We start from the raw sequence: 10,338 nt of genomic DNA, 5'->3' as shown, positions 1-10,338 counted from the left end.
CCCCCCCCCCCCCCCCCCCCCCCCCCCCCCCCCCAGCGAATGGTCCACAAAATGTCCTTCCTTTCCAAAGGTTTTACAGTGCACTGTTATCATTAACCGGTCTTTTACTGTTGAATGGTCAACTGACATAAACAGTTCTGAGACTGTTCTTCTACCACTGAGTAAGACTAGGGTGGCAAGAATTGGGGATAATACTCATGTAGCCTTTCAACTTCTGGACTGACCTGGTGACCTTGCCAGCTCCAGCTGCCTTCTTGTACACCGCTTTCATGACACCCGCAAGCAACTGTCTCACGTCACCAACAAAACGACCCAGAGGAGGATAGTCAGAGAAACTCTCAACACACATACGCTTGCCAGGAATCCTCTCAACACTGGCAGCATCACCAGATTTCAAGAATGTGGGGCCATCTTTAGTTTTTTTTTCTAGAACAATGAACAATCTTCTCCCTCACCTCAGCAAACTTGCCAGCAATGTGAGCCATGATGTGACAATCCAGCACAGGGACTTATCTGGCACGGATCTGGCCAGGATAGGTCAAGATAATCAAATGAGCCATGAATCCCACTGCTTCCACTGGTGGGTCATTTTTGCTCTCACCAGCCACATCACCACAAAGAGCACCTTTGCTATTGAAGCCCACACTGCCTCCAAGCAGAGCCTCATTCAAAGTTTTATGGTGCATTTCAACAGACTTTACTTCAGTTGTAGCCTTAACTGGAGCAAAGGTAGCCTTAACTGGAGCAAAGCAACAGGTTTAAGAACACCAGTCTCCCCTCCGCCCACGGAACAGTACTAATACCACCAATTGTGCAGATGTCCTAAAGGACTAGATGCAAGTGCTCGTCAGCTTGACGGGTTGGTAGTAAAGTACAATTCAGAGTTTCCAACGGTATGGATCCACTGGCATTGCCATCCTTACGGGTGACTCCATCCTCTGAACCAAGGCATGTTAGCCCTGGGCTCCGGCATGTTGTCACCATTCCAACCAGAAACTGGCACAAATGCTACTGTGCCAAGGATGTAGCCAATTTTCTTAACGTAGGTGCTGACTTCCTTAATGATTTTTATCACACCTCTTCTGGCTCTCGGGTGGCTCAGTGAAATCCATTTGGTTAACACAAACAATTAATTGTTTCACACCCAGTGTGTAAGCCAGAAGGGCATGCTCACGGGTCTGTGTATTTTTGGAGATACCTGCTTCAGATTTATCAACACCACCAGCAACAATCAGGACAGCTCCATCAGTGTGAGATTTGCCTGTAATCACACTTTTGATAACGTCTCTGTGTCCTGGGGCATCAGTGAAGGTCCCATAATACTTGCTGGTCTCAAGTTCCCACAGGCAGATATCAATGGTGATAGCACATTTACATTCAGTTTCCAGTTTATCCAAGATCCAGGAATTCTTGAAGGAGTCCTTTCCCATCTTAGCAGCCTCCTTCTCAAATTTTTGATAGTTGTTTTGTGGATCCCACCACATTTATAGATTAGAGAACCAGTAGTGGTAGACTTACCTGAGTCTGCATATCCAATGACGACAGTGTTGGTACGAGTCTTTTCCTTTCCCATTTTTATTTAGGTTTAGCAGTGGTTTTTGTAACACCAATGTTCTGGCAGCAAACCCACTGAGAAAAAGCAATTTATTGATTTTGCAAGATTTTCTTACATGATAGCTGTTTTAAAAAAGCTGTGCTTATACAACAGAGGTGTAAAAACTCACAAATTATGTATCATATTAGATGAAGACAAACCCATATTTTAGATGGGGATAGATATCAAAGAGTAGAATTGTGTAAGAAAGACTCTGTGAAGTGAAAAGATGGTTGCTGTTTAAGCATGTGGAGGAAATATTTGACAAGGAAGCCATGTGGACATCTGGGGGGAACATTTTCCAGGCCAAGGAACAGACTGAGCAAAGGACATGAGTAGGCACATGATTGGTGTGTGATCAAGAGTAGGTGGCCAGGGCTGAATAAGTGAGAAGAATGAAGCATAAGAAGGAACCAATTCATAATTGGTTCATAATTACTATACTATATTCAGAATTCAGGCTTTTTCAATAGAATGAGAGGCAAAGCCATTGGATAATTTTAAGGCAAGGAGGGACATGACCTGACTCAGTGTTTTGAATAAAAGGTTTGGATTGCTGTGCCGCTGATAGGCTATACAAAGTCAAGGGCAGAAGCTGGGAGACCTGTTTGAGGATAGATTTTCTACCACCTCTGACTTCAGAGTAACTTCTATGAAGTCTATTGTCATGACTATCATTTCTTTGAGATAATGGGTCTCTCTTTACAGGCTTTTCAAAAAATCAGCATGACTAACATGGAAAGGAAGAAAACTACAGAATTTGGAGAAAATACAGATCAAGTGGAACCCAGCACACTGCTGATGGGAAAGTAAAGTGGGATAACCCCTTTAGAAAATTGTTTGGTGGTATCTATCAAAGCTTAACAGATATCTTCCCTAGGACCTAGCAGTCCCTCTTCTAAATATTTACCCAACACGGATGTATACACATGCTTATTAACAGTCATGTACAAAAAAAATTCATAGCAGCACAGTTCTCAATAGATCTGGACTGGTAGCTGCCTAAATGTCCAGCGAGAAGGAGATGCATAAAAACGTTTTGGTATATTAATACAATGGGAATGATGCAGCTGGAAAAATGAATGAAGTTTAACTTTGTGTAGCAACTACTTATCTCATTCATATAATGTTTTGTGTGTTTGTAATGCCTCCTTTATCTGTGGAGCACTTCCTATTTTTTTTTTTTTTACACCACAAGATGTTCCAAACTCACCTTGCTTTCTCCTTCCCATGCAATCAACCATCTCTTTTAGGAACCTTGATTCCTTTAACTGAGAATAGATTTAAAATCCAACATTAAGGGCGCCTGGGTGGCTCAATAGGTTAAGCCTCTGCCTTCAGCTCAGGTCATGATCTCAGGGTCCTGGGATCGAGCCCCGCATCAGGCTCTCTGCTCAGCAGGGAGCCTGCTTTGCCCCCTCTCTCTCTGTCTGCCTCTCTGCCTACTTGTGATCTGTGTGTGTCAAATAAATAAATAAAATCTTAAAAAAAAAAATCCAACATCAAGAAGATCACTGCTTCTAAGATCTCTCCAAAGATGGATCTAGGAAACAATGAGTTCTTATTGATACAACCCATTCAAACCAACACCTGGGGTTTATTCTAGCTTTTGCCTTTCTTTACATCTAACTACATTCTCTAACAATTGAGCCTTGACTTTCATCATAATATATTAATTTGCTCAAATATACATGGTGCCTGAACTGTTAAACTGTAATCCTGTGGAAAATATCTACATTAAAATAACTGTAGGTTTTTTCTTTAATCTGTCCCGATTACTGTGATTTGTCAATATCTCTGTCAAATGAGGTTTTAACTTGTGGACTTAAGTTATTCTTGGTCAGATAAATAGTATTGCTACCCACTTTCTTATGGTTTCTAGTTGCCTAATATAACTTTAGATATTCCTTAAAAAATCTCTTTGTAAATCAGTTTATCTTTATCTGCCTCTTGAAAATAACATAATCGCTTCTTGTTTTGTGAGGAAATTTGGTATCTTTAAGAGGTAAACTACATTTGTTCCCATTTATTTTTCTGCCAAATATTTTTGGCTTTATTTCTGTAACAATATTTTATAATTAGAGGTTTTATGTTTGAATTTCATGCTTCTTTATATACTACAATCTCATTTTAAGTGAAAAGTGTATCCTGGAAGGTTTGTATTTTTGTGCTAGTTACTACCTTTGTACTTCTAACTCATGAATGCCCTTAGTTCCCAGTTTCCGTACTCAAACTTTTAATACCTGATTTGTCGGTTTTTAATGGGATCCTTTATTTCCTATCTTTGGCCTATACATGTGTCAAGGACTAATATGTTATACATCAATTTAAAAAGAATCAATGAGCTCATCCAAATTCCTTCTATCTTGTCTTTCCATTAAAAAAAGTTGTACTCTGTCATTATCTAAGGATTTTGCACATTAGTAGTCCATCCTCATCTCCATTTTTCAGCATTAAATTTAAGTTGCATACATTAAATGTTCAGTAACTGTCCGTTTGTTGACGTTTCCCCAAGGAGGTCTCATTAGTAAAGAATTCCCTAAATTCATCTATGTTTAAAATTTTTCTATAACCTTTTTATTTAAGGAATGTTTAACTAAATATAAAATTCTTGGTTCACACTTTTTTAAATGATATTTTGTGGATCCTGCTCCATTATGGTCTTGCTCTGAATGCTGCTTTGCAAAAATTGAATGTCAGTATAATTCCTTTTTGCCCTATAAGTTATTTGATCTTTTTTTTTTGCTAAAGAACTCGATTATTTTTTTCATCTCTCTCTTCAAAGTTGAATATTTTACTAGGATACTTCTAAGACCTAATCAGTCTGAGATAATTTTCTCCTATTTGCCCTCTAATTTGTAGATTCAAGTCTTCATTTATTTTCAAAAAGATACTTGAGATTCTAGTTTAAAATCTTAGTTATATTTCATTATTTCTCCCCCCAAGAGGTACCTCTCTTTTTCCTTTTTTTCTCTCAGATGCTCTGTGTCTCAAAGACAGCCACTTCATATTGTAAGCACTTAAGTTGCTTCTGTGACAATCATGCTGTGATAATTCTGAAAGCTTTACTTTAAAAAGTATTTTCACTATTGCACTTGTCATACTTTTACTGCCAGTTGTTTTAGATTCACTTTAGATGCATCACCAGCTCCTCTGTTCTCTCTTCATAGCTCTTCCTCCTCTACTGCTTTCTCCTTCTCATCCTTTTCTCCTCCTCCTCTTTCTCTCTGTTCAACACAGAGCCTTGCCACAGGGCAGGATTAATATACAGCATACACCAGAATCTAGTGACTTCTCTCTTTTCCCTACTTTCAACTTTACAGTTTGGGCATTCTCCGTTTTCAATTTGGGAAAGCTGAAGGCATGATTTTTAGTACATTCTCTTTTCTTTTTTTGTTTTAGGAGAAAATATCGGGAGATACAGACCTAGGTAGCTACCATTGTGTTATCCACCTGGAAACCTTTTAAATATATTCTGTGATACAAGAGCAAATCTATATGTAATTTCATTTTTTCCTCATTCATACCAATGCAATCACACTATGCATTCTACGATGTATTTAAGTATTTTATTTATTTGGTAGAGAGATCACAAGTAGGCAGAGAGGCAGGCAGAGAGAGGGGGGGAAGCAGGCTCCCCGCTGAGCAGAGAGCCCGATGCAGGGCTTGATCCGAGGACCCTGAGATCATGACCTGAGCTGAAGGCAGAGGCTTAACCTATTGAGCCATGCAGGCGCCCCTGATGTATCCTCTTTAAAATTCTACATGTACCTTGAAAATCTTTCCATAGCAGTTTAGACCTATTTATCATATATAATGTATATGTTGCTAAAAAAATTTTTACATGGTGCTAAATGGAACAGTTGGGAGAAAACAACAACAACAATAACAACAACAAAAAAAACCACCAGAATTCAGAACAGTGTATTCAGTATCAGTGGAACTTCCAGCTGGAATACCAAAAACAATTCCCAAGGAAAAATACTAGTACAGGTAAACAAGGGAGATTATCAAATAGTGGAGCACTGTAATAAATACGTGCTCTTACCTAAAAAACTGCGAAGAGAGCTCAACAGAGGGGATGTAAGGAAGAGCTGCAGGTACTGAACTATGGGCAGGTTAGAGAAGATGACCCAACAGGACTTGTAAGTCAAAGCCTTTGGCAAAAAAAATGTGGAGTGGATTTATATCATGTATGTGTAGCACCCTGTTGCTTTCAGGGGACACTTTCTGTTGCATTCAACTGCTGGTTCTTGTTAGTACAAAATATTAAAACCCTGGGAAAATTCTTAAATCAACATATAGTCGATCTGAAAGTGATACTCATTCCTCTATTTACTAATCACATATGAACTTACTTGTATTTCATCAATAGGTTGTATTTAGTTGCATTTCACTCCCCTTTACACACAATTGAAACCTTAACTAGAATTTCAAATAAATATCTTGTGTCAGCTATTTTCAACCTCATTTATAGAAGTGACAGATATCATTAATTTCTAAGGTTCTTGTGTATACTCCAAATTATTTGTTTGGATTTTTTATTTCTGACCCTGGATTCATTTTTTTTTTTTTTTAAGATTTTATTCATTTATTTGAGAGACAGTATGAGCTAGAGAGCACAAGCAAGGGGAGCAGTAGAGAGAGAGAAGCAGGCTCTTTGCTGAGCAGGGAGCCTGATATGGGGCTTGATCCCATGACCCCGAGATCATGACCTGAGCCGAAGGCAGACTTTTTTTTTTTTAAAGATTTTATTTATTTATTTGTCAGAGAGAGAGAGGGAGAGAGAGTGAGCACAGGCAGACAGAATGGCAGGCAGAGGCAGAGGGAGAAGCAGGTTCCCTGACAAGCAAGGATCCCGATGCGGGACTCGATCCCAGGACGCTGGGATCATGACCTGAGCCGAAGGCAGCTGCTTAACCAACTGAGCCACCCAGGAGTCCCCGAAGGCAGACTCTTAACCAAGTGAGCCACCAGGCACCCCTGGATTCAGTTTTCCTATTCCATTAATGACATGCTTTCCACCTTCTTAAACTGCATGGTCATCATCTCCCCCATTTTCTTTGGTTTTATAGATTTTTTACTTTTTGTTTGAACCCAGTGACATTTTTACTGATATAAACCACCTATTGATAATGAAAGTCTCCTTAAATATTCCATGTGCAATTATTCTTATAATTTACATAACGATCAATAAAAAGGAAAACTCTTCTTTTTAAGGCTACTAACAGACATTCTGTTGAAAAGAAACAATTGAAAACCACCAAGATAAAACTCTCACTGTAACATTTTGGTTAACAATGTGAGAATGGAACAATCTAGATTTGAATTTTGGTTTTGGCCTTTACTAGGTGCGTAACTTTCAACAGGTAGCCTAAGCTTTTTGATCTTCAATTTTTACATGTATAGACTAGGCATATTAAATGTGAGTAGAGAGGTTGACAAGACTTCATAAATGCCACATTTATAAAGGCACTGCAGAGGATACATTCAATAACTTAGTTTTTTTCCTCTCTTCAAACTTTATAGGATATGTATTAGCATGACTCAACAATTAGCTAGAAAATAACCCTAATGAGATAAATGGGATAGGTTTGACACTACCTTAGGTCATTGCTAAAAAATGTACTCATTTTTAATTTTTGCTGTGTAGCGTTTAAACTTTGGAGAAAAGGAGAGCTATGTTCAAGCATGTCTACCATCTCGCAGTCAAATATAGCTGTCTTGGATGGTGATGAATGCCTTCTATTACATAGTAAAAAAGCTGAGTGTGAATATCTTATGAATGTGACACAACATTTTTTATGGAAGAATTTTATAAACCTTTCCCATGTGCTTCTGAATATACTATATATATATAACCTAGAATTCTACTGTTAATAATGTTAGCTAACCACGAACCTAAAATCATATTTAGGAAATTGGAGACAGCTGTGAAAGTCAAGGATTTCTTGAGTCAGCAACACTCTGTCACTTCATTGGATTGTTTTTCTCTTGAGACTAATATAGAGCTTAGCGATTTTGTTTAGTCAGCCTTGTGGTTCAAGGTTTCTTCTTTATCAGCACCCTTTCATATGATCCTTGAACACAGGAATAAGGATTACAGAGTACTACCTAATTTACTTTTTAAAAAGAGATTTCAATGAGATGCTGACCTTAGTCTTTTGGGCAAAGATTGAAATTTCCTACAACTTTATCGTCAGCAGTAATGGACAAACTTCAGAACCTTAAATATGTCAAACTGCTTTCACATCATTATCCATCTGTCCAAAGGATCTTTATTTTTGAATATGGATTTTGCAAGTGAACTATTTCTCAGTGCCTTCTACGAAAAGTTTCTGTACACCATAAATGATAAGAGACCATTATGTCAAAATGTTAAGCCTAAAGTTGCAAACCTGATCTTATTTATAATAAACTTCTCAGAATGGCTGGATTACCTAGTAGGGTACATGTGTCTTCATAAAATTGCAACATACATATTCAATAATGTAACTGTTCTAATGTTAACAAAACCTTTGTAATTTTAGTAATTTTTCTTAACAGCTAGCATTTTAGATTGATGTAAAATATGTACCTTTCAGTATAGTTTAGTCAAATGGTATCATTTCCCAGTATAATATGCAAATATTATGCTGGCTTTCTTGTAAATATAGGTCTTTCGATTAGACACAGATTTAATTCTATGTAAGTCAAACATTTCCTATCTCATAAGTAGGTCAGGATATGTTTGAGATACGGATTGCTAATATAAATAAGTCATCTGTATTCATCTTTCATTTGTTCAACATATGTTTTCTATGTGCTTCCTATATACCAGGCATTTTTACAGTCTATGGATATAGCAAAAGAAAATAAATGAAGAAATTTCCAACAGATGTGGAGCTTGTATTTTAAGAGTGGTGGGAGAAAAACAGTAAGTTAACACACATGCATACAAATGTGCACGTGCTTACGCAATCACTCACACACACACACACACACACACACACACACACACGCTGTAACTAAGAAAATTGGAATAGGTTAGCAATGTAGAAGACAGGAGCCTAAAAAATAGTTGCTGAACCTGGGAAATTAAGTGCGGGGTTTTGGGGCAGCCCTCTCCTAGCACACCAAGGTGCTGGCTGCCAACTCCATTTCATCCACCGGCATTTCTTCCACAAGGAGTGCCTCAGCTACGCCTGTCCCTCACCAGCCCATCCTATGGAAACAAGGATTGACACAGAGGCGTTAGTGTCTCCCAGGGGCTGGCCCTTACCAAAGCCCTGCAGTGTGGGCAGGAGGCCTTGGGCAGCAGCTGGGAGCCTCAGGAGCTGGGAGCGGCAACACTGTAAAGAAAGGAGGGGAAGAGGCCCTGGTAAGCAGGGGTCCAGAAAGGAAGCGGCGCTGGCCACAGAGTACTGCGGGAAAGCACAGACTAGCACAGCTCAGGAGCCTGCAACCGCCATCTGCTTCCGGGATTTAAAACCCGTTTGCGGAAGCCAGGATGGCATCCGTGGGACAACCGATGGAGGGGGTCTTTGAATCCCCTGTCTTAGAGCTAGGGAAACCGCTCCGGTTCTGAGGAACTAGTGCTTCTCCCTCACTGCTGGGAAGAAATCTAGGTGCTGTTTTCTGGGAAACTGTGACATGTGCCCCTGGGGGCCAAATCGAACAAAAGGAAGACGCTCCAGACCAGTGACTATAGCCTGGTGTTCTCCCTGCAGTTCCTGCTGCTGTCCTAGGATCTGTTAATCCCTTCGCAGAACTACTCTGAATGGCTCCTCTCATAGTGGTGCTTTTCGTTATCCAGGATACTGCAATTCTCTTCAACATCAGCATCCTTTTCCTCCTGTTCTCCAACACCTTCGTCTTCCAAGCTGGCCTGGGCAACCCTGTATTCCAGAAGTTCAAAGGGACCACCCTCCTCATGGCTGTGTTCTTTGTCCCCAGCATCTTCCTTCATGTCTGGGTCATGACTTGACGCTGGAAAAACTCCCAGCTTCTTTGTCAGGAGAGAGGGACTTCAAACTCTGTATTCCAGAGACTAGCAAGGCAGTTATACTGTTACTTCTGCAAATGGACAGCTGTGAGACTGGGTGATCCTCACTTCTACCAGGACTCTTTATGCCTGTACAAGTTCACCAAGATCAAAGGTGACCAATTCTTGCCACATTGGTGGATGCCTTTCCTTCCTCATAGAGGCTACCTTTGTGCCTCTGTAGGATGGGGGTTGGCTCTATGCACAGGAGACAGTTTAACTTACCCAGGACAGGCTCAGGCCACTTGTGTTGAGCAATTAAGAAGACAGATTCTCCCTTTTGCAAATTAAACTGTTTCCCAGCACAGATTTCATTACATAACGATACCTAGCACATATCGCTTCTACCTCTGTTCTAACCCCTTTCCTTCCTGCTCTCCACCTCTTTCCTCATACAAGGCTGAGGCTTTATTCTTGGGAAGCTGTCATTTTGTCTGGTACAGAAGGGGCTCCTGGTACCTGCTTTCTTTGCACCAAACACTAATTAATGACTGAAGGTTGCAAAGAGTGACATTTTAAGCTCCTGACTGACCACACCAAAGACATTTAGATTTTATACCCTAGGACACCCTCCCCCTTTTTTTACACTTTATAAATAGGAAATAAGTTGAATTTTTCCATAAAAAAAATTTGCTTATTTGAAAAAAGTGTTCATGCATAAACTAACATTAGAGTCATCTGTATATAAGTCCAATCTTTTTAAAGTGGTTTTATTTTTGAT

The 10,338-nt window shown here is 39.5% G+C and overlaps 2 pseudogenes; one reads left to right on the top strand and one right to left on the bottom strand.

The window, feature by feature from the left end:
• The window catches only part of LOC111155249, a 3,381-nt pseudogene extending 1,808 nt beyond the window's left edge, over nucleotides 1-1,573 (bottom strand).
• Nucleotides 1,574-2,284: 711 nt separating this feature from the next.
• LOC111155248 lies at nucleotides 2,285-9,908 on the top strand (annotated as a pseudogene).
• The last annotated feature ends 430 nt before the right edge of the window (nucleotides 9,909-10,338 follow it).

Source organism: Enhydra lutris, unplaced genomic scaffold (genome assembly GCF_002288905.1).
Source record: "Enhydra lutris kenyoni isolate GAN:26980312 unplaced genomic scaffold, ASM228890v2 scaffoldscaffold40, whole genome shotgun sequence".
In the NCBI taxonomy this organism is placed as follows: domain Eukaryota; kingdom Metazoa; phylum Chordata; class Mammalia; order Carnivora; family Mustelidae; genus Enhydra; species Enhydra lutris.
Note: the sequence above shows the minus strand (reverse complement) of the source record. Positions and strands in the feature narration are given on the sequence as shown.